The sequence below is a fragment of the Papaver somniferum genome, chromosome 6, assembly GCF_003573695.1.
Source record: "Papaver somniferum cultivar HN1 chromosome 6, ASM357369v1, whole genome shotgun sequence".
NCBI classification, from domain to species: domain Eukaryota; kingdom Viridiplantae; phylum Streptophyta; class Magnoliopsida; order Ranunculales; family Papaveraceae; genus Papaver; species Papaver somniferum.
The window spans coordinates 169,173,821-169,198,454 of record NC_039363.1 but is presented as its reverse complement, the minus strand read 5'-3'; the positions used below and the strand labels follow the sequence as shown (position 1 = coordinate 169,198,454).

Here is a 24,634-nt window from a genome sequence, read left to right as displayed (position 1 = left end):
GGTACCGTTCAAGTAATTCCTCTTATATTCAATCGGGCTCGCAGATTTCTATTTTATGATTGTGGATTGAATTAAGAGTTAGAGATATTAAAATCTTTGATATACTTTATTCTAGATTGAGTCTGACTGTCTAGTTGATTCTCTAGAAAGTGTATTGGAGTAAGCCCTCTCAGATTGCCAAAGGAATTGTTGGGTGTGGTCGTGTGACCCCCGCATTTTCACTCAATCAAATGGAAAACACTCAAGAAAGTTCACCCGTTGCAACTCCAACAAATCAACATCCTAGTAAGGGACTATCCAAGAAATCAAGACATGTACATATAGTCTAATAATTAACAAAACAACATGATTAGTAAGTTCACTAAGTCATGAATCATACACAAATTATCTAATTGATTTGGGAATTAAGTGGTATAGAGTAGTCAGTAATTAAGATTTTAAGTACCACGGAATAACCAAGGGGTCATGACAAATAAGCAATAGCAGATGCATTAAATCAACCGAAACAAATACAAGTTAAGAACAAATCAAACTGATATAAAAAAAAAAAGGTTGAACACATCAACTTGTTCGATGCCTTATTCCAAATTAAGAGATTTGATAAGCACACAAATTTCTTATTGTTATTTGCCAACCTTCAATAGAAAATATGAATGTCATTAGAATTAGAAGACTTTGCTTGCAACAAAATTGGCTTTTTATTTGAAACATAAGCCCTAAAGCGCAGTTAAAGTGTGAGGTATAGCTCAATTCAAAAAGTATAATCTTTTTATGTTAATAATCATCATGACTTAAAGTATTCCATTCCATAATGTCGTATGTTTTTCAAAAGAAGATTCAAGCATCAATCCATTTCACTAAATTAACTCACATAAATCAATCCAAATAACACAAAATGTAACAATTCCTAGATTAGAAAGACAAGTAGATAAAATAACTGAAACTTAGTTCATCAAATCAAGAAAAAAAAATCTGAAAATCAAGAGGAGATCTTAGATTGAATCAAGAGGATTAAATTGAAAATTAAACACATAAATAAGCAATTGGACCTATGACAATTGAATCTAAATTAGTTCAAAATATATTACATAAAAATAACCAAAATCTATTTGAAAGCAAGACTCCAGAGTAAACCCCTAACTTCAAAACACCAGAGCAACTTCATTAAACACATTGAACTAAAATCTAAATACACCCCATGCTTTATAATTACAAAATGCAAAAAAATAAAAAAAAAAAAAACACCAAAACCTATACATGCAGTAAGACTTCACAGAGTTAAATAATAAATCAAAATATCACTAACAAAATCAAAATTAAACAACAATAATAGTAGTAGTAGATAATGGTTTATACCTGATGATAATCAACGAAGCAATCAACTGTCAAATGCATTAATTTTGGATTTCATGAACAAAATTAATTTTCTAGGTTTAGGATTTTTTTGGATATTAGAGAATAGATCGAGATTTATGGGTTCTGATTACTGAAATAAAGGTTTTGATTTGGTTAGCAAAGCTAAACACATCTTTGGGTTTGATTCTGAGAGTAGGTTTTGATCAACACCGAGTAGTGAAAGAGAGGTTCTCGATATTTTTCGGAAAAAAACTCTTTGAAAATAAGAGAGAGAATAAAAAACGGGAATAAATGTACTTTCTAAAAAACTAAAAATAAAAACTATATTTAAAGATTAAAAGAACAAGACTACTAAAAGCCCATGGAAGTGTGTGATATTACATAAATACCAATGATGTACAACGTTTTTACACATTTCAAAAACATTGCTCCATTAATTTTATTTAACAAACCAATATTATTTATTTTGCGCAACGTATTTTCGGGTGTGCAACGGATATTGACATTGGACAAGGGAGCAACGCCAATATCTGTTACACACCCCCGAAATTAATATGTCGCAGAATGCAAGATATGGTGTAGTGTGTTTCTAAAAGCATAGATTCACCTGAGAGAACTGTCACATCTAAGTCAATATATAAATATTCTCTTGATGTAGAAACTGTTGATTAATGGGAAACACGCCTAGAAGAAAAGTTGGATGAACTTTCTGATGAAGGTGATTCAGATATTGATAGGGATGTTGATGAGGAAGTCTCAGCGTATGTTAAGTTTTTGGATTCGTTGAAAATAAAGAAGATTACAACTTATCATGTCACACCTCTTCTGACTCCTCTCTGTCGAGAAAACAAGAAATTGAAAAGGATTTACGGAGGTCTTTATGGTTGGAATCGCTCTTGCGAATCGGTCCTCAAAGATTCCGAGGAAAACCTGAATAGAAAATCACTTGAATGTGATAATGTTTATAAAAATACTTCTTGTTGGAAGAAAAACTTGCAGAAACTGAAGCAAGAATTAACTCCCAGCAAGCAAGTTTTGATGACAGAGAAGGCGTTTATCTCGCTCGAGAAAAATGCCTTGAGTTTGATTTAGATGCTGCTCTTGATAAAATCAAGATGTTGGAAGATGACTTGAAAAAGTCCAATACTAGTTCAAGAAAATTAACCACTATGCTAGGATCAAGTAAAAATCATCGTGATACACGAGGACTGGTCTATAAGGGAATAAATGCTCTAAGTATTAGCAAAGAGGTAAAATTTGATAAGGCTAGTGATTCTTCTCAACAAAAGATTTCCACTGATGGCAAAAGTGAAATACCTTCACCGGCTGTTAAAGTTCGAATGAGCAATGTATATCAACCTCCAAAGTCAGCACATATAAATCGAGGTAAGAACATTCCCTATGTTTGCCACTATTGCGGAAATAAAGGTCACATGGAAAGGAGATGTTGTTTTCGTATAAGGAATGAGAAAATTCATGATGTTCTTGTTTGGGCATCACAAGAAGTTGTGAAACCAAGATTATATGCTAAGATTGATCCCCTTAACATTACAAGTTGTAACTTTCCAACCTTTAGGCAAAGGAATCACTGTTATGATAAACCTAGATTTACCTATAAACGTCATACGAAGTCTTTTCACAATCATAATGGTTATCAAAAGGATAACTTCGTAAAGACGAAGACAAGATTCGATACTCCCAATTGGAGCAAGACTAACTTGCAAAAGAATAGTCAATTTAATTCTGTTTCGAGAAATCTTTAAGAGAGTAATGGGAAGAAGGTTTCGGTTGTTTCTACACGCACTCATAAGTGGGTTCCAAATAAAGTCAATGATGCTTTGAGTGTGAATAGGAACAATCTCCCATAAAATTCCATGACTATGGAGAATGCAGTATCCATGATGTTGGAACATAAATAGTTCTTTGGAAAGATGGATTTGGATGTGAAAGGTTCTAAAAGTGATTTCTTTCATGATAATCCAAAAGTGAAACGGAATAATCCAAAAACTATAGATGGTGAAAAGTCCATAGTTCTGGAAAAGTCTGTCACAATCACTTGTGGTGAGCAAGACATTGTTCACCTCAATACAAATTGATTGTGTTAAAAGTGCATCCTCATCAAGGAATGCCCTGTTATGTATACGGTGAGGGAAGCACGAGAATTGGGGCGCTCAAATTATGTTTGGTAAGGCTGCAGAATTCGATTGGATTCATTTAAAAAGGTATGTATATAAACTTGAGCAAGATTTGTGATTTTATTTATTTGCTTAGAGTACTTATAATGATCCACGTACCTTTCTTATCGTTCATTTCCACCCAACTTGATAAGTGTTTAAGGTTCTTAAATGTTTAGGTTTGAAAATAGTAGTTCAGGATGTTTGGACTTCATGGTACACATACCAGGTATGCATACCATCATTTAAAAACAAAATCCAGGGATTTTAATATGCAAACCCGTTTTCATACTGCTCCTGGTTACGAAAATTCGTTTGCAAACCCATATGCATACTGGTCTGTAGACGTCGATATTCGGTAAACTTGTTTTGGCCGTAACTTCTTCGTCTGAACTCGGAATGACCTCATTCTTTCTGAAGTCTCTTCCATTTTGAGTTATATTCAAATTGGAGATTAGAACTCTTAAATTTGGATGAGTTAAGATTGGTCTTTTCCCCGTCTCATTTTTTGAGTGTTTTGCTCCGTTTCGTCGCACTTGTCCAACTTTTCTTGGGCTTGAGCACTTGGATTCTTGGAGTAATACTCTTCTAAGCTCATTTGTAGCTTTTACAAGAATGTTGTTGGTGAATCACAAAGAAGGAAGTTCAAGAATGGGCAGTAGTACACATTGCTAAGGGATTCTTGAATATTCACAATCATCTTATGTGAACTATGGTGCATGATCGTTAATGACTTTGTATGTTCTTATTTGTTAAGAAAATACTTTTATACGCATTTGGTAGCTTTTCTTGGTGTAAATCCGTGCGAAAAAGATTGATTCTACCTTCAAAGGGAAAATGATTTTGCAGTATTAATCTTTATTGGTTTTATACATTGCAAAAATTGTTATGGATATCTGTATTTGTTTCCATGAACTATGATTGTCCCATACTTGCTCAAAAGTTAAGTCTATCATATGTCTTTATGCAAATATTGATAAAAGATAGAATGAACTTCTGACTACAAAAGTTAATTAAGCCTATTATGTCATTATGCAAATATTTATTGAAGATAAGATGAACTTTTGTTTAAAAAGATTAAGTCTATTATACGTCTCTATGAAAATATTGATGATAAATATAATGAATCTTTGAATATTCCGCAGTATTGGTCTTTCCCTGATTCATTTCTTGTGAATATACTGTGCGGCTCCATAAGTTCTCTTATTTAAGCATTTCCTATTAAACTAATCATGGGTTCTCTTGTGGTTAATTTAGTCGAGTATTTTTGGATACAAATTCATGTTTCATGTGATTTTTTAATGTCCAAATAAATCCTTCTTTTCTTGTGAAAGTAAGGTCGCTCTTGTTGTTCTTTAGGGAATGACATTTTATGGGGGAGAATTCATTTTGAACTTGTGCTTAATTTCCAAATCTTTGTGGGGGAGTGCGGCTATGGAATATTGTAGGAGTTTTCTTGTATATTTATAAAATCCTTGATGAACACACTAGTTTTGACTATGTGAAATCATCGAAACAAAGTTGATATGTTCTCTTTTGGTCATGAAGTATCTCTAGAAATTTCATCAGGATCCCACTAGTTTTCGTACATTTGCCAATTTATATTGACAAAAAGGGGGGAAACTAATGTGTAGTTCACACTACAAATACATATGGTTTACGGATCATTATGTAAGGGGGATTGGTTTTTATGTGAGATGAAGTATTGACTAAGGGGGAGTGATACATATCACCATAGTATTGTTGTCAAAGTTTTGGTACAATTGAGCTTTGATGTTGTGTAATAATACTTTGACACTGTATAATAATGATTGAGAGCAATTGTTTTCTCATTGTTATAGCTATGGATCTTCAACAACTATGATGCTGAATTGAACACCTTTAGAATCATGAAGTACTTGGAAGTGACGAAGATCTCGAGTAATGTTGAAGAACCAAGGAGATCAAGCATTTGGATGAGAAGCTACAAAGTTTATTTATTTCGTAATCCATATGTATTGATAGTTTTGTCACTAAAATTGACAAATGGGGAGATTGTTAGAGCACTACTCGGTCGAACTCGCAAGCGTTGCTTTCTAAAGCTTGTTTGTCAAGTTTAGTGGTCAAAAATATAAGTCTTGATTTATAGTCTACTTATAGTAATGTCTTGGACTAGGATAAATTGTGTAGTTGAGATTTAGACGTCACAATGTTCATCAATTGAAGACGAAGAACTACTAAGAATATCTTGTGGAACTTCATCAAAAAAAGGTATGTGGAGACTGAAACTCATGTATCACTCAGAAAGTCTATTTCTACTCTATCTCCTTCTTGAGACAAAAGTCGTATTACTATATAGTATTCGATTATACACATTTGATATTTCGAGCTAAATTTAACTCGCTTACATATTTCTCGAAATATATGTTGGTAATCTTTTGCTTTAACCAAGTTCATCTTATATTCTTGACGCAGGTCAAAAGATGATAATGTGGAAATCGCCAAGTAACATCTTACATGATTTGTGCGATTCATTTGATGTTGACTCAGAATGTTTTGTATTTATTATTTCAATAACTTGAAAATCGCTTTGATTCAACTATTGTCATCCTCTAATAATGTTTTAATGATTGAAATAAAGTTTAGAACGCTTAACCATAATTGGATTATAGACATAGTATGCGTACTTGCATATGTGTTGATCCAAGACCGGTATAGTATACATACCCGTATGCGTACAGGTGATAGACGCATTTATGTGTCTAATATATCTCAATTGTATATAGTGTTAGTGCTCGATTCTATACTTATTTGGTTATTTTATTTATTTGTAGGTGTTTTTAGAAAAATAAGGTTTTGCGGCGAAATTGGCTGAAAATGCGGCGTTTGGACCTCCGTTGATAGAGTACCGGAAGCACCTCAGAAATACCCCGGAGGAACCCCGAAAAAGTGCGGAAAATGTCCCAGAAAACTCACTATACGGACCCTCGATTTTGGATAAGGGGTAACCTAATTACTAAGGGGTAACCCATTTCCAGGCAGCTGCTAAAGGGACACCGGAGCTGGATAGGGGGCATCTCTTCTTCACATTTCAAATGAAGTTTTGGCGGGAAAATGAGTTTGTTAACTGGCAGTTTTTGATCGGAAATTTTGAAGGAGCTATAGTGCGATTAAAGGGCTGAAAATGTTTGGGCTTACTCTATGGACTTATAGGAAGCTAACAGGGGTGATTTTAAGGGCCAGAAGTGGCTGGATAAGCCGTGAGAACCGATTGGAGATAAAACAGGGAAGAAGAAAAACTCGGACTCTGTTGGGTTTTATTTGAGTCGAATTTGGATTTCCAGCGTGACTAAGGTGTGGATATACATTCCTATAGATTCTTCTATATCTAACTAAGAGTTTGGGATAAGTTGGAGACCTAAAGAAGACGCGTAAAGAGGGTTCCGTAAAAAAAAGGAAACCGAGTTATAATCGGATTTATCTCAGATTTTAATCGCCCTGTGTGTGTATAAATAGCATGGGATGGGTTCACAAAAGTTTATCAAGAGTTTGGGGAAGGTTTGGGACGCAGAGGAGTGAAGAAGAAGGATTAACAGCAATTCCCACCTGCTGCTGCTGCTGCTGCCATTAGAGGACCTTGAAGAACACGAAGAACGGACTGCACAGAGCAGTCTTATTATTTGCAGCGTCAACAGCAGCAGAGGAGTGTCGTTTTTTTACAGCAGCTCTCTGGTATCGTTTCTTTCTGGACGTATTTTGTGGGTCACAAAAACAGTGTTTTATAACTTTTGACTCTTTTAATCATACTTTGAGCATTAAATATATATTTTGAGAACATGATTATTATGATTAGCTAAACCCAAACACTGGGATGATGGAGGAAGCCGTTCTTTACGCATATGATAATTATATTAATTCTTTTTTTGACTACTTGCACTTTTTATTAATCGATTTATGATTTTTCTTAATTGGTTGTGATATCGTATGATGATGTATGCTTGGTCGTAGTGCTTTTGATGCGTCATGCTAGTGATATACAATAAATATTCTAAAAATCTATCTTGGCAAGAATGAGAGTCCTTATGATTTGAGTTATAATTGTTTCGAATAAATATATGAATTGTGTGAATGATTAATGGTGGAATCATGTGTCCTAGTGTCTCTTGATCCTGTGAAAAAATTTTGTATATATTTTTATGTTTTTAAATCTTTATAAGTCTGAGCAACGAACTCTTCTTATTTACCACATAAAAAAATACAACAACAACTGGCAAGGTCAGCTAAAATCCGGGAGCCTTGGTATGTGTACCCGTACGCGTACTGGCAATCTCAGTTGAAGTCCGGGAACTTTCGTATGCGTAGCCGTACGCGTACTAATTCAACTGCTATTTTGGATGTGTGATAGCATGCGTACCCGTTCGCATACTGTCGAAAACAGTCCAAGCCCGATTATTTAAGTATGCGTACCCATTTGCATACTTGAGTGGGTTAAGTTCTAGAATCGGTTTGTTCATGAACTAATACATTTATATATTAAGGAATGCAATCTTTTGAAAACCGTGGCTATAATGTTCATGACTTGATTCGAGTGAATCAAAATCGATTTTGCTTCAATTGTGTCTTGTATACTTCTGTGAGATATAAACAATTAATCAACCTTATAAATAGTTTCATTTAAGTCATTTGAACTAGTTGTGGTTAAGATGAATAAGGTTGATAAGAAAGTGTTCATATGACTAACTTCGGTTAACTATTGTTGAGCCAACAAGGTGTACATGTTTAGGTACGATTACTCATATCTAAATGAAGGTACATTTCATTTGTGTGTAACAAGCTAAGACCATCTAACGATGGAGAGATATTTCTTTCATTTCAAGCAAACTTAGCTTGGCTCTTAGATCAGGTTCCATCTAACAGTGAATATTGATTGCTTTGTTTCAAAGCTATCAAACCCTGATTTGAAAAATATATAAAGGAGAACTCTAGCAACTAGGAACCTAATCCCACACCTCCTGTGTGATACTAGTTGCGACTAGAGTCGATTCTCCTTTAACCTTAGGTTTTTCACGTAACCCTGTAGGTTAACGACTTAAAGACTTCATTGGGATTGTGACGCCAGACCCAACTATTTTCTCTATAGTTGCGCGTTCTGATCTTGCTGTTTTCTATCGTTATTGAGTACTATCTTCTCTAAGATTTGCTCGAGATTTAATCTCCGATAGGCAAGATAAAAAGTAGTCACAAACATTTTCGTCTTATCGTTTGTGATTCCACAATATCTTGTTTCGCTATCATATGATTAAGATTATTTGAGGTGATTGATATCAAAAGACAGAAATATAAGTCTGGTATATCAATTAGTTCATGTTCACCTTGATTTATCAAAAGACGGAACAAAACTCATAGGTTTATCTGCGGGAAACAGATTTATCTATTTAATAGACTTTTCTGCGTGAAAAAGATTGGTTTATCAAGTCTTCGACTTTGGGTCGTAGAAAATCTTAGTTGTGGGTGAGATCAGCTAAGGGAATCAAGCGCGCAGAGTCCTGCTGAGATTCAGAGGCGTAGGGAACGCGAATGTACTTTGATCAGTGTGAGATTAGTTAGGGCTCAACTAGATTTCAGTCCAAAGTTAACTTGGAGTAGTCTAGTGTAGCGGCTTAATACAGTGTGGTGTTCAAATCTGGACTAGGTCCTGGGGTTTTTCTGCATTTTCGGTTTCCTCATTAACAAAATTTCTGGTGTGTGTTATTTTTTTTCCGCATTATATTTTGTTATATAATAAAAATATCACAGGTTATGCGTTAAGTTCAATCAGTTCTTGAATCCGGCCTTTGGGTTGTTGATTGAATTAATTGACACTTGGATATTGGTTTGTGATACCGTCCAAGTTATTTTTCCTATACAATCGGGCTCACAAATTTCTATTTGTTATATTGCGGATTGAATTGAGAAATTGAGATATAGCTCTTTGATATACTTTTCTTAAGATTGAGTCTGACTGTCTAGTTGATTCTCTTGAAAGTATATTGGAGTTTGTCCATACAGATTGCTAAGCGAAATATTGGGTGTGGTTGTTAGACCCCCATTTTTTCAATCAGAATTAAACAGCCTTCCTGTTGAAAAAGAGAAACTTGTTGCATCTCTTTTACTAGCCCAGGAGCAGTGTGAATCCTTGAAAAGGGAAAACTCTATTTTAGTGAGTAAGTCTTCTTCAGTTATCTCTAATACTCATATGGTATTACCTAGCATGGAGAAAATTATTCCTAACGAATTGTCTTCTAAGAAACGTTTGCATAACTTGCGGATTTTCGAAAAGGCTATGAGGCCAAAACAAGATTCTTCAAATGTTTCTTGTCCACGAACCTGTTTATTCTGTGGGAATATAAATCATCTTACTCTACATTGTTTTGCTAGAAATAAACAAATTTCTAATCTTCAAAATCACTTCTTTTTATAGTCGACAGAGTAAATTGTTTGACAACATCTGCAATGGATTTCATTTCTGCAGAAAACCATAACTCTCATAAAAGAGGTTTCCAAGGTCACTCATGTAGAAATCTCTACATGAATTCGTGTCTATGAGAATAAATCTGGCAGATCTAAGTCTAGGAGATGGAATTCTCATAATTATTATCCTCTGGAACGGATCCCAAGAGGTCCTAGACTTAATCCTCAGAAAAATCCCTCTATTGTATATTCTAGAAGGTTTATGTCTAATTCTTCTGCAATAAGATATAACCGAAGGTAAGGAATACGAGGCACAAACACTCAGATGGTATTTACAACTCGTCTTTCGATATTCATAGTGGGACTACATCTCACTCTACTACCTAGTTGTAGGTAATTTCATCCTTGTATCTAACTTGAGAGTTGCAAGGATGATATTTGCGGTATTCTCAAGTTCGTTGTATGTTACCATCTGATCTTGTGTTTGTAAATAAAGTTGTTTTCTTTATTTGTGAATGTTGAGTCATATCTTGACTCCTAGTATGTAACTAATGCATCTTGTTTATTTTATTTCATGTGCTCTAATTTGAAGCGAATTCTCTAAATTATTGAGCTATGAAAAGATATGAGATAACTGAAAACAAAGTGTATTTCCTTATTTTGGATCACTTCTGATCCCTTAACTTTCTATAGTCGGTCCACGAACGTCCGTGTCTTTTTCTTCTTCTTTAGGGTTTTTAGGGTTTCCATAACAAGGGTCTCTTTCTCTTGATTATATATATATGTATGTATTGTTTTCTCCATCTCCATTTAAAAATATATATGGAGAACTCTTCAAGATCTCAGGAAGTAGTAAATCTTGATATGGAAGAAGAAATCAAAGGATGCAGTTCGGTTCAAGAACTTATCTTGAAGAAGATGATTGCAAGGAAAGAGTACAACTCGTCGATTGCTGAATCAGTCAAGGATTTAATTCATTTTCAGAATGACTCTAAGGTCGAATTTGCAAACGTACAACTGCAAATAAATCATCTCATTGATGGTCATACCAAAATCCTTGAAAATCAAAAGGTACTGATACGGACCAGAAGAAGCTCATCTCTGATTGCATCAAGGATGGGAAACTTGCTCGCATTATTGATCAAAAGGTGAATGTTCTAACTCATGAACACGGAGTTTCTACAGTGAAAAGGCTCAAGGATATCGATAATACCTTTTATGATGGAGTCATGGAGAGGTATGAAGCTATCAAAGAAGTCTGAACTTCTTATATTATCTAGGAAACTTCTTATGAGAATTTATTCTTGTGTTTAAGAAGGATAAATAGGGTTTGGAATAGCAAATATTGTGATTACACATAGCTATTGCCAACGATTTTCATCTTGCAATGTCTTTAGATTTATTTATTTAAACTCTAAGTTATTTGGAAAATGATTTTGCAGTATTAATCTTTATTGGTTTTATATATTGCAAAAATATTTTATGGGATATGTGTGTTTACGTCCGTGAACTAGGATTATCTCATGTGTGCTCAACAGTTAAGTCTATTATGTCTTTATGCGAACTTTTGGAATATTCCGCAGTATTGATCTTTCCCTAATCCACTTCTATGTGAAACTACTATATGGCTCCATAAGTTTTCTTATGTTCAATATTTCCGACTAAATTAATCTATAAGGTCTACTTGTGATTAATTTATTCGAGTTTACTAGATACAAATTCATGTTTCATGTAATTTGTTAATGTCCAAATGAATCCTTCTTTTCTTGTAAAAGTAAGGTCGCTCTTTTTGTTCTTTCGGGAATGACATTTCATGGGGGAGAGTTCTTAATGAATATTTTCTTAATTGCCATATCTTTGTGGGGAGTGCGGTTGTGGAATATTGTAGGTGTTATCTTGTATATTTTATAAACTCCTTGATGAATACACTAAGTTTAGACTATGTAAAATCATCGAAACAAAGTTGATATGTTCTCTTTTAGTCATGAATTATCTCTTTGAGAATTTCATTATGGTCTCGTAGTTTTTGTACCTTTGCCAATTTATATTGACAAAAAGGGGGAGAATTATTTGGTAGTTCACATTACATACATATGGTTTACGGATCATTATGTAAGGGGGAGTGGTTTTCGTTGTGATATGAAGTATTGCCTAAGGGGGAGTGATACATATCACCGTAGTATTATTGTCAAAGTTGTGATGCAATTGGACTTTGATGTTGTGTGATAATACTATGACATTGTATAACAATGATTGAGAAAAACTGTTTTCTTATTGTCATGGCTACGGATCTTCAACAACAATGATGCTGAGTTGAACACATTCAGAATCGCTGGAGTACTTGGAGTAACGAAGAATTCAAGGAATGTTGAAGAGCCAAGGAAATCAAACATGATGTATGATAATCTACAAAGTTTATTTATTTTGTAGTCCATTGTATTGATAGTTTTGTCACTAAAATTGAAAGGGGAGATTGTTAGAGCATTGATCGGTTGAACTCACAAGCGTGCTATCTCAAGATTGTTTGTCAGGTTTAGTTGATCAAAACTGTAGTCTTGATTTCTAGTGTACTTATAGCTATGTCTCGGATTAGGATAGAATGTGTATCTGAGATTTAGACTTCACGGCGTTCATCGATTGAAGACGAAGATATACTAAGGAAAGCTTGGAGGAACTTCATCAACAAAAGGTATGTGGAGACTAAAATTTATCTACCACTCAGAAGTCTGTTATATTTTATCTCCTAATGAGACTAAGTCGTATAACTATATATACTTTTACATTATACACATTTGATATTCCGAGCTCAATCACTTGAAAATTACTTGAAGCTAATAGTTTGTGTGAGACAGTTATTGTCGTCTTTTAAGGATGTTTTAATGATTGAAATGGGAGTTTAGAACAAAAATCTTTGTTTGGATACAACACGGTATGCGTACCTAGTATGCAAACTATTTTGGTATGATTCAGGTCTGGGAACCTTGTTTGCATACCTAATATGCGAACGGTTTTAACTGTAAAGTACGGGAACCTTGTTTGCATACTAATATGCGAACGTTTCTACCTGAGTTAGGTCCGGGACGGATGTTTGCATACCCGTTTTCAAACGACTGGACAAAACCAAAATTCGGAAGCTATAGTTTGCATACCTATTTGCCAACTTAGTGGTTAAAGTTATAAAATAGGTTAAGTATTTTTTTCGTACTCATGAACAAATACATTTATGAATTAAGGAATCCAATCTTTGCAAACTGTGGCTTAATGTTCATGAATTGACTCTTACGAATCAATCTGATTTTGTTTCAATTGGTTCACATATATTTGTATGAGATAGTGAATAATTGAACAACTCTATGTGAAACACAATTAGATTCATTTGATTATCTTTCATGATTGATTGATCATCATAGTTTATCAAGATCTGTTAGATGAATGTGGTTAAGACAAAAGTATTCATATGGATAACTTCGGTTAACTGTTATTGAGCCAACTCCATACACGTTTAGGTACGGTTACCCATATCTAAATGAAGGTATATTCCATTTGAATCTGCCTCACTCTTCAATGTATGTGTGCATATATCTTACATTAAGCCTCAACTAATTGAACTGCAAATGACTAATAATATTAATTTATTAGTCTTGCAAGTATTCAAATAAGATGGGCACAACAAAATTACAGTTCTTTTATTTTTTTCCTATACTAAGAAGAAACTTCATTAGTGATGCAATTGAGTTACAAGAAGATTATCCACCAAAATTACATTTGCTGCAAAATCTGGTGGGTGTGAAGGCCTTTGAAATAATTAATTTGTTGCTAAAGAAAGAACCTTGAACTTATTTTCAGTCCGGTAGGGTGCACACACATTTCTTTTTCTTTGAAGCAGTGCACACACATTTCAATATGCAGGACCTTCTCATCAGAAGAGGCAGAAGCTGTAGCTCTTCTCAGAGCTACTCAATGGGTTGTTACAAACAACATACAACACTTGGTGATTGAATGGGACAACCATGCAACAATCAATTACCTACAAGGAAAACAATCAACAGTCCAATGACAATGCTTAGCCATTCTAGAAGAAGTAAAGTTATTAGCAGATCAACTAGTTTCCTTTCTAGGTTTTCAGTATGGAGACAGGAGAGAAAACAAGGTGGAAGACTTGTTAGCAAAGAATGGAAGAAGCACAAACACTACAACTTTTTGGAATGACCAATCTCCTAGAATTTTAATTCCTTCAATCGCTTTTGACATTGTCAAAGCCAACGAAATTTGTAACTTAAATGACAATGTCTCTGTAAGTGTCCAATACGATGTTCATCCTAGAATTTCAGTCATTGGAAGAGCTACTCAACATGAGTTGGTTTCTGAAGAGACTGAATCCGCAGATTAACGGAAGCCAATATTCTAAGTCTTATTTTTAAAAAAAAAAAATGCGTACCCACAACAATACAAATTTGTCAAGTTTGTTTTTACTTTTTGATAGTGGAATTTTAATTCCAAACGCCAAATATAGGCTTGAACTACTCTTGTTATATTTGTATTGTTCTGATCCTCTTTTTATGTTCTGATCCTATTTTTATTCTGTCGAAAAAAGTCTGTTTTTTCTATCGAAAACTCTTTTTAATCCATTGTTTTAGAACGCGCGATTGGGGATATTAAAACTAATTGGGGATATAAATTACTTCCCCCAACCAATAGTGTTTGCTAAGGGGTGTTTTCTGAGGGAAAAAATACTAAAATACCCTTCCTCATAAAAATCTAAAAACTTAAAATCAAAAAACAAAATCATATCCCCGATTTCCATCTTCACTTCTTATTAATCTCTTTGAGATTAGGGTTTTGAAACCCAATTATTCTCCATTCCCTTTCAAATTCTAAATTTTCCCCACTCCCTTTCAAATTCTCTTCTCCTTCTCTGCCGGCTCCTCACTTTGAAAACGATTTCTTTATTTTTTTTACATTCAGAAGTGATGAAGACGATGCCGGAAGTGATGAAGACCATGCCGGTAGTGATGATGACATGACGGAAGTGATGAAGACCATGCCGGTAGTGATGAAGACAATGCCGGAAGTGATGAAGACCACCATGCCGGTAGTGATGAAGACCATGTCGGAAATATTTTTTTTACATCACCGGAAGTGATGAAGACCATGCCGGAAAAAGGTGCCGACATGCTTGGTAACTAACATTCGATGCCGTAACTAAATGCCGGCATGCTCGATAGAAATCTATCAATGTCAGTAGTCAAGTGAAAAAAATTTAAGTTTCCTGGATACTTTACATCATGTGCCAGCAGAGAAATTTAGGCAACATACTATGCCGGTAGCAGTACCGGCATGCTCGAGAATTAATTAACTGTGCCGGAAGACTGGTTAAAACTAGAAAAAAATAAAAACGGAATAGGTTTTCAATTTCAAAACCAAAAAAAAATTCTACGAGACGCTTCCGGCATTGTATTCATACCACGTCCATGCCGGCACCGAGCTTTTTCAGTTGCAAAAATGGTGGATTCAAAGAAAAAAAAATTAAATTTTCAACCTCTTAGCAACAATTCTCTCTTCACAATCATCCTCCATTTTCACCAAAAAAGTTTCATTTCAAATACTTTTCCCTCTTTCTACTCTCACCTCACTCACCCAAATACAAATGAATATACACACCAATCATTTAACAAATACTTAAGATTTTTACTAATTATAATTAATCACTAAACCTGATTAGTGAGGGATAGATTAGGTATTAGGTAAAATACATAGATAAGGGGTGATCCTGATTTGATATTTGGATCCCGTTTTTGTCCTTTTGCTCTATCCCCCAATTAGTTTCAATATCCCACAATCGCGCGATCTTCTTTTATGCCTATGATCTTTTAAATAATACTCCCTCCATCACAAATTAATCGAGCTATTTGATTTTAAATATTGTCCCATAAATAAATGAGCTATCTCACCAATTAAGGGGTTATCTCTAAAACTACCCTTTTAATTGACTATTGTTATTGTAAGAAATATGTAAAACTTGATAATCATGTTTATATTCGTTATGTAGATGTTTTAAAATGTTTTTGAACGGTATAAAACTTACGAAAAACCGTGGTATAGTTTAAGAGATAAATCATTTCTAAGTTTTACTGGTTATTATGTGTAAGGGTATAATTATAAAAATTATACTTAAACATACTCCCCTTTTTCTCCTTGCCTTAATAATTATGCAAATTAAAAATAACTCAATTAATTTGGGATGGAGGGAGTAGGATACAGCTATTACATTCACATATTCATTTGAGAAGATTTTTTTTTTTTAAAAAATTTGGAAAGAAGAAAAGAGAGGAACAACTATCATTTCATTTCTTGTGTGACTTGTTAACCGCACCAAAACTAGAATATATAAGTACAGATAACCAAAGAGTTAGACACTCTTATCATATAATAATCAACAAATACGGTGTCAATTCATAAGATGAAAAATTACAGAGAGCTGATTGATAATGTTGATAATGAAGAGTATGCAGTGGAATTTGGGGAGAAAGTGACGAAGAACCCTCCCAAGAAGAGAACATCAAAGACGAACAAAAGATCTCAGGCTTCTTCAAGCTCTCTTGCTGAAGAAAATACCGAGCAAGATAAAGGTGATGTTAGTGATAATGCGGGTCATGTTAAGCGTTCTAAAACTTTAGCTAAGAATACTCAGAAGAAAACTAGATCTTAATGTGTTGTTCGATGTTCTGGATTATGTTGTTCTAACAGTTTCTTTCGGATTATGTTTTTTTATATACTAAGGTGATGCGTGTTTTGGATTATATGGTCTCAAGTTTATGGGTTATGAATGTATTTTGAGTTATGTTTATTACTTGATTATCTGAAACAACTGAATTTTTCACAATAATCGGAGGCTAAATATCAACCTTACCTACCGATTCTGGTAAATTTTCAAAAATTTATCAGATATGTGCAGAATCAGTAGTAACATTATCAACCTTAACTACCGATTCTGGCGACTTTTCCAAAAATTTGTCAGTCAGGTCCACAATCGGAAGTAAAATTATTACTAACATTTACTACAGATTATCGTGTTTCATTTTAAAGTTCTTTTGTACCAAAAAACCCTAATAATCGGACACAACATTTTCTCCTTGTCTACCGGTTGACTTGGGGTTTAAAATCGGTAGGTTAGTTGAACTTCATAAACTACCGATTATGGTAGTTCCCAAATTCGAAAAACTTGAGATTTTTTCAAATTTCAATTTTGGGGCAACTTCATAATCGGGAGAAATGTTAACTCGTAGTCTACCGATTATGGTAGTTCCCAAATTCGAAAAACTTGAGGTTTTTCCAAATTTCACTTTTGGGACAGCTTCATAATGGAACGACATGGTAAATAATTACCCTCCGATTATAGGTTATTTCAAAATAACAAAAAATTTCAAACCACATATGTACACATAATCTACCGATGATCCTAACGTCTACCGATTACATAATTAAACTACCGATTATTGAGGGTATATTTGCCGCTTCAAAAAATCGGAGATAAGGGGTGGCTTCATTTTAGGTTTGGGTGACCCTGTTTTTGTCTTATTAATCACCCCTAATTCTTTCGGGGTCGCCCCTAAAAATGCAAAATTATTTAATATATTGGAATTAATTTTAGTTAAGCAAAAACTTACTAGGATAGCTTGGCATTGTCAAGGTGAATATCAAAAACTAGACATTCACCTTGACAATGTCTAACAAAATTAAGCCACATCGTCTTCACATTGATTTAAAAAGTTGGAGTTGGAGAAGATTTTTAGGAAAATGAATGTCTATCCTATGTGGATTTAAACATTTATCTTCACAGATATTCCATTGGAGAAGCTCTAAATAGCAATGCATAACGAGAAATAACAAGTTTTTCTAATTATGCATGATAAGGCGTATTGCAGGATGATATCTTCTGTTAGAGAAATGCTCGGTCGAACTCGCATGTGTTGCTATCTCAAGCATGTTTGTCAATGTTAGTGATCAAAAATATAAGTCTTGATTTCTAGTCTACTATAACTAAGTCTCGGACTAGGATAGAAAGTGTAGTTGAGCTCAAGAACTCCATGGCAATCATCATACAAGGCGAAGAACTACCCAAGGAAATGGTGGAACTTCATCGAATAAAAGGTATGTGGAGACTTGAACTTATCTATCACTCAAAAGTCTATCTACTATATCTCCTATCTTGAGACAAAAGTCATTTTGCTATATATACTTTGATTATACACATTTGCTATTTCGAGCCGAGTTTATCTCGCTTATGTTTTTCTCGAAATATGTGTTGGTAAGCTTTCGCTTTGGCCAAGTTCATCTTTACCCAGTGACGAAAGTCATGTATGTTTTAATCACTTTGAAAATGGCTATGACAAAAAAGGTTTGTGAATAACAACTATATAACGTCCTCTAAGAATGTTCCAATGATTGAAATGATAGTTTAGATTATATAACCATTGTTGGATATAAGCATTTTGTGGCAACACATATATGTATAAGTCCTTATTCCTTGAACCAAAGTATGCGTAATTTGTTGATCAGGAAAACCGGAACAAGAGCTGTGAACTCAGTCCGCGAACCCAGTCCGCGTACTGGCGGAAGTTCTCATCCCGAGAAAATCTGTTGGAGTTTGTGAACTCCTTCCGGGAACTTAAGTCCGCGAACTAAGTCCGCGTACTTGAGTGGTTATATCTAAAGACGACTAATAGTGAACTTATATTTATATTAACTAAGGAATGCAATTTGCAAGCCGTGGATATAAAGTTCATGAATCGATTCGAGTGAATCTAATCGTTTTTGCTTCAGTTGTGTCTTGTGTACTTCTATAAGATTTATACAATTGAAACAAATTTCTAACTAGTTCATTTGAGTCATTTGAACTAGTCATGGTGAAGAAGAATATGGTTGACATCAAAGTGCTCATATGGTTAACCATTTGGTTAACTATTGTTGAACCAACAAATGTACATGTTTGGGTACGATTAAACAAATCTAAAATCGTGCATTTCGTTTGTGTGTAACAAGCTGAGTTTTCGATGCAACAGTTCAAAAATATTAGCTTGAATGTAATCAGGTTTTCATCTATGCTTTGTTACCAAGCTAACATTAATTGCAAACCCTGATTTGAAAGACCATATAAGGGAGAACTCGAGCAACTGGGAAACCTAATCCCCCCACCTCCTGTGTGGTACTAGTTGTATTAGTTAGAGTCGATTCTCCTTTAACCTTAGGATTCTTCTCGAGACCCTGTAGGTTAACGACTTGAAGACTTCATTGGGATTGTGAAGCCAGACCGATACTACTTTCTTGTAGTTGTGTGATATGATCTTGCTGATTCTATCGTGTTGAGTACAACCGTAACAATTGGATTGAGATTAATATCTCTGATAGGCAAGATATAAAAGTAGTCACAAACATCTTCTTCTCATCGTTTGTGAATCTACAATATCTTCTTTCGCCACGTCGATTAATATTATTGTGAGGTGATTGATAATACTAGGCTGTTCTTCGGGAATTTAAGTCCGAGTTATCAACTGGTTCATGTTCACCTTGATTTATCAAAATACGGAACAAAACATGTAGGTTTTCCTGTGGGAGATAGATTTATCTATTATCGTAGACTTTTCTGTGTGATATTAATTTGTTTATTAAAGTCTTCGGCATTGGGTCGTAGCAACTCTTAGTTGTGGGTGAGATCAGCTAAGGGAATCAAGTATGTAGTATCCTGCTGGGATCAGAGACGTAAGGAGCGCAACTGTACCTTGGATCAGTGTGAGATTGATTGGGGTTCAACTACAGTCCAGACCGAAGTTAGTTTGTAGTAGGCTAGTGTCTGTAGCGGCTTAATACAGTGTGTTCAATCTGGACTAGGTCCCGGGGTTTTTATGCATTTGCGGTTTCCTCGTTAACAAAATTTTGGTGTCTGTGTTATGTCTTTTCCGGATTATATTTTGTTATATAATTGAAATATCACAGGTTGTGCGTTAAGATCAATCAATTAGAATATCCTAACCTTTGGTTGTTGATTTACATTGATTGACACTTGAACATTGGTCTTTGGTACCTTTCAAATTATTTCATATAATAATCAGGCTCACGGATTTCTAGGTGATAGACGCATTTATGTGTCTAATATATCTCAATTGTATATAGTTTTAGTTCTCGATTCTATACTTATTTGGTTATTTTATTTATTTGTAGGTGTTTTTAGAAAAATAAGGTTTTGTGGCGAAATTGGCTGAAAATGCGGCGTTTGGACCTCCGTTGATAGAGTACCGGAAGTACCTCAGAAATACCCCGGAGGAACCCCGAAAAAGTGCGGAAAATGTCCCAGAAAACTCACTATACGGACCCTCGATTTTGGATAAGGGGTGACCCATTTCCAGGCAGATGCTAAAGGGACACCGAAGATGGATAGGGGGCATCTCTTCTTCACATTTCAAATGAAGTTTTGGCGGGAAAGTGAGTTTGTTAACTGGCAGTTTTTGATCGGAATTTTTGAAGGAGCTATAGTGCGATTAAAGGGCTGGAAATGTTTGGGCTTACTCTATGGACTTATAGGAAGCTAACAGGGGTGATTTTAAGGGCCAGAAGTGGCTGGATAAGCCGTGAGAACCGATTGGAGATAAAATAGGGAAGAAGAAAAACTCGGACTCTGTTGGGTTTTGTTTGAGTCGAATTTGGATTTTCAGCGTGACTAAGTTGTGGATATACATTCCTATAGATTCTTCTATATCTAACTAAGAGTTTGGGATAAGTTGGAGACCTAAAGAAGACGCGTAAAGAGGGTTCCGTAAAAAAAAGGAAACCGAGTTATACTCGGATTTATCTCGTATTTTAATCGCCCTGTGTGTGTATGAATAGCATGGGATGGGTTCACAAAAGTTTATCAAGAGTTTGGGGAAGGTTTGGGACGCAGAGGAGCGAAGAAGAAGGATTAACAGCAATTCCCACCTGCTGCTGCTGCTGCCATTAGAGGACCTTGAAGAACACGAAGAACGGACTGCACAGAGCAGTCTTATTATTTGCAGCGTCAACAGCAGCAGCGGAGTGTCGTTGTTTTACAGAAGCTCCCTGGTATCGTTTCTTTCTGGACGTATTTTGTGGGTCACAGAAACACTGTTTTATAACTTTTGACTTTTTTAATCATACTTTGAGCATTAAATATATATTTTGAGAACATGATTATTATGATTAGCTAAACCCAAACACTAGGATGATGGAGGAATCCGTTCTTTACGCATATGATAATTATATTAATTCTTTTTTTTGACTACTTGCACTTTTTATTAATCGATTTATGATTTTTCTTAATTGGTTGTGATATCGTATGATGATGTATGCTTGGTCGTAGTGCTTTTGATGCGTCATGCTAGTGATATACAATAAATATTCTAAAAATCTACCTTGGCAAGAATGAGAGTCCTTATGATTTCAGCTATAATTGTTTCGAATAAATATATGAATTGTGTGAATGATTAATGGTGGAATCCTGTGTCCTAGTGTCTCTTGATCCTGTGACAAATTTTTGTATATATTTTTATGTTTTTAAATCTTTATAAGTCCGAGCAACGAACTCTTCTTATTTACCACATAAAAAATACAACAACAACTGGCAAGGTCAGCTAAAATCCGGGAGCCTTGGTATGTGTACCCGTACGCGTACTAGCAATCTCAGTTGAATTCCGGGAACTTTAGTATGCGTAGCCGTACGCGTACTAATTCAACTGCTATTTTGGATGTGTGATAGCATGCGTACCCGTTCGCATACTGTCGAAAACAGTCCAAGCCCGGTTATTTAAGTATGCGTACCTGTTTGCATACTTGAGTGGGTTAAGTTCTAGAATCGGTTTGTTCATGAACTAATACATTTATATAATAAGGAATGCAATCTTTTGAAAACCATGGCTATAATGTTCATGACTTGATTCGAGTGAATCAAAATCGATTTTGCTTCAATTGTGTCTTGTATACTTCTGTGAGATATAAACAATTGATCAACCTTATAAATAGTTTCATTTAAGTCATTTGAACTAGTTGTGGTTAAGATGAATAAGGTTGATAATAAAGTGTTCATATGGCTAACTTCGGTTAACTATTGTTGAGCCAACAAGGTGTACATGTTTAGGTACGATTACTCATATCTAAATGATGGTACATTTCATTTGTGTGTAACAAGCTAAGACCATCTAACGATGGAGAGATATTTCTTTCATTTGAAGCAAACTTCGCTTGGCTCTTAGATCAGGTTCCATCTAACAGTGAATATTGATTGCTTTGTTTCAAAGCTATCAAACCCTGATTTGAAAAATATATAAAGGAGAACTCTAGCAACTAGGAACCTAATCCCACACCTTCTGTGTTATACTAGTTGAGACTAGAGTCGATTCTCCTTTAACCTTAGGTTTTTCACGAAACCATGTAGGTTAACGACTTAAAGACTTCATTGGGATTGTGAGGCCAGACCCAACTATTTTCTCTATAGTTGCGCGTTCTTATCTTGCTGTTTTCTATCGTTATCGAGTACTATCTTCTCTAAGATTTGCTCGAGATTTAATATCCGATAGGCAAGATAAAAAGTAGTCACAAACATTTTCGTCTTATCGTTTGTGATTCCACAATATCTTGTTTCACTATCATATGATTAAGATTATTTGAGGTGATTGATATCAAAAGACGAAAATATAAGTCCGGTATATCAATTAGTTCATGTTCACCTTGATTTATCAAAAGACGGAACAAAACTCATAGGTTTATCTGCGGGAAACAGATTTATCTATTTAATAGACTTTTCTGTGTGAAACATATTGGTTTATCAAGTCTTCGACTTTGGGTCGTAGCAAATCTTAGTTGTGGGTGAGATCAGCTAAGGGAATCAAGCGCGCAGAATCCTGCTGAGATTCAGAGGCGTAGGGAACGCGAATGTACTTTGATCAGTGTGAGATTCGTTAGGGCTCAACTACATTTCAGTCCGAAGTTAACTTGGAGTAGGCTAGTGTAGCGGCTTAATACAGTGTGGTGTTCAAATCTGGACTAGGTCCCGGGGTTTTTCTGCATTTGCGGTTTCCTCGTTAACAAAATTTCTGGTGTGTGTTATTTTTTTCCGCATTATATTTTGTTATATAATAAAAATATCACAGGTTGTGCGTTAAGTTCAATCAGTTCTTGAATCCGGACTTTGGGTTGTTGATTGAATTAATTGACACTTGGATATTGGTTTGTGATACCGTCCAAGTTATTTTTCTTATACAATCGGGCTCACAAATTTCTATTTGTTATATTGCGGATTGAATTGAGAAATTGAGATATAGCTCTTTGATATACTTTTCTTAAGATTGAGTCTGACTGTCTAGTTGATTCTCTTGAAAGTATATTGGAGTTTGTCCATACAGATTGCTAAGCGAAATATTGGGTGTGGTTGTTAGACCCCCATTTTTTCAATCAGAATTAAACAACCTTCCTGTTGAAAAAGAGAAACTTGTTGCATCTCTTTTACTAGCCCAGGAGCAGTGTGAATCCTTGAAAAGGGAAAACTCTGTTTTAGTGAGTAAGTCTTCTTCAGTTATCTCTAATAATCATATGGTATTACCTAGCATGGAGAAAATTATTCCTAACGAATTGTCTGCTAAGAAACTTTTGCATAACTTGCGGATTTTCGAAAAGGCTATGAGGCCAAAACAAGATTCTTCAAATGTTTCTTGTCCACGAACCTGTTTATTCTGTGGGAATAGAAATCATCTTACTCTACATTGTTTTGCTAGAAATAAACAAATTTCTAATCTTCAAAATCACTTCTTTTTACAGTCGACAGAGTAAATTGTTTGACAACATCTGCAATGGATTTCATTCCTGCAGAAAACCAGAACTCTCATAAAAGAGGTTTCCAAGGTCACTCATGTAGAAATCTCTACATGAATCGTGTCTATGAGAATAAATCTGGTAGATCTAAGTCTAGGAGATGGAATTCTCATAATTATTATCCTATGGAACGGATCTCAAGAGGTCCTAGACTTAATCCTCAGAAAAATCCCTCTATTGGATATTCTAGAAGGTTTATGTCTAATTCTTCTGCAATAAGATATAACCAAAGGTAAGGAATACGAGGCACAAACATTCAGATGGTATTTACAACTCGTCTTTCGATATTCATAGTGGGACTACATCTCACTCTACTACCTAGTTCTAGGTAATTTCATCCTTGTATCTAACTTGAGAGTTGCAAGGATGATATTTTCGGTATTCTCAAGTTCGTTGTATGTTACCATCTGATCTTGTGTTTGTAAATAAAGTTGTTTTCTTTATTTGTGAATGTTGAGTCATATCTTGATTCCTAGTATGTAACTAATGCATCTTGTTGATTTTATTTCATGTGCTCTAATTTGAAGCGAATTCTCTAAATTATTGAGCTATGAAAAGATATGAGATAACTGAAAACAAAGTGTATTTCCTTATTTTGGATCACTTATGATCCCTTAACTTTCTATAGCCGGTCCACGAACGTCCGTGTCTTTTTCTTCTTCTTTATGGTTTTTAGGGTTTCCATAACAAGGGTCTCTTTCTCTTGATTATATATATGTATGTATTGTTTTCTCCATCTCCATTTAAAAATATATATGGAGAACTCTTCAAGATCTCAGGAAGTAGTAAATCTTGATATG

General features: G+C 34.8%; 1 non-coding gene across 1 annotated transcript; it reads right to left on the bottom strand.

Moving 5' to 3' along the window:
- Window positions 1-555: 555 nt before the first annotated feature.
- LOC113292248 lies at window positions 556-681 on the bottom strand. Its single transcript, XR_003331741.1, has one exon. It is a non-coding gene; the product is annotated as a small nucleolar RNA snoR86 (small nucleolar RNA).
- Window positions 682-24,634: the final 23,953 nt, after the last annotated feature.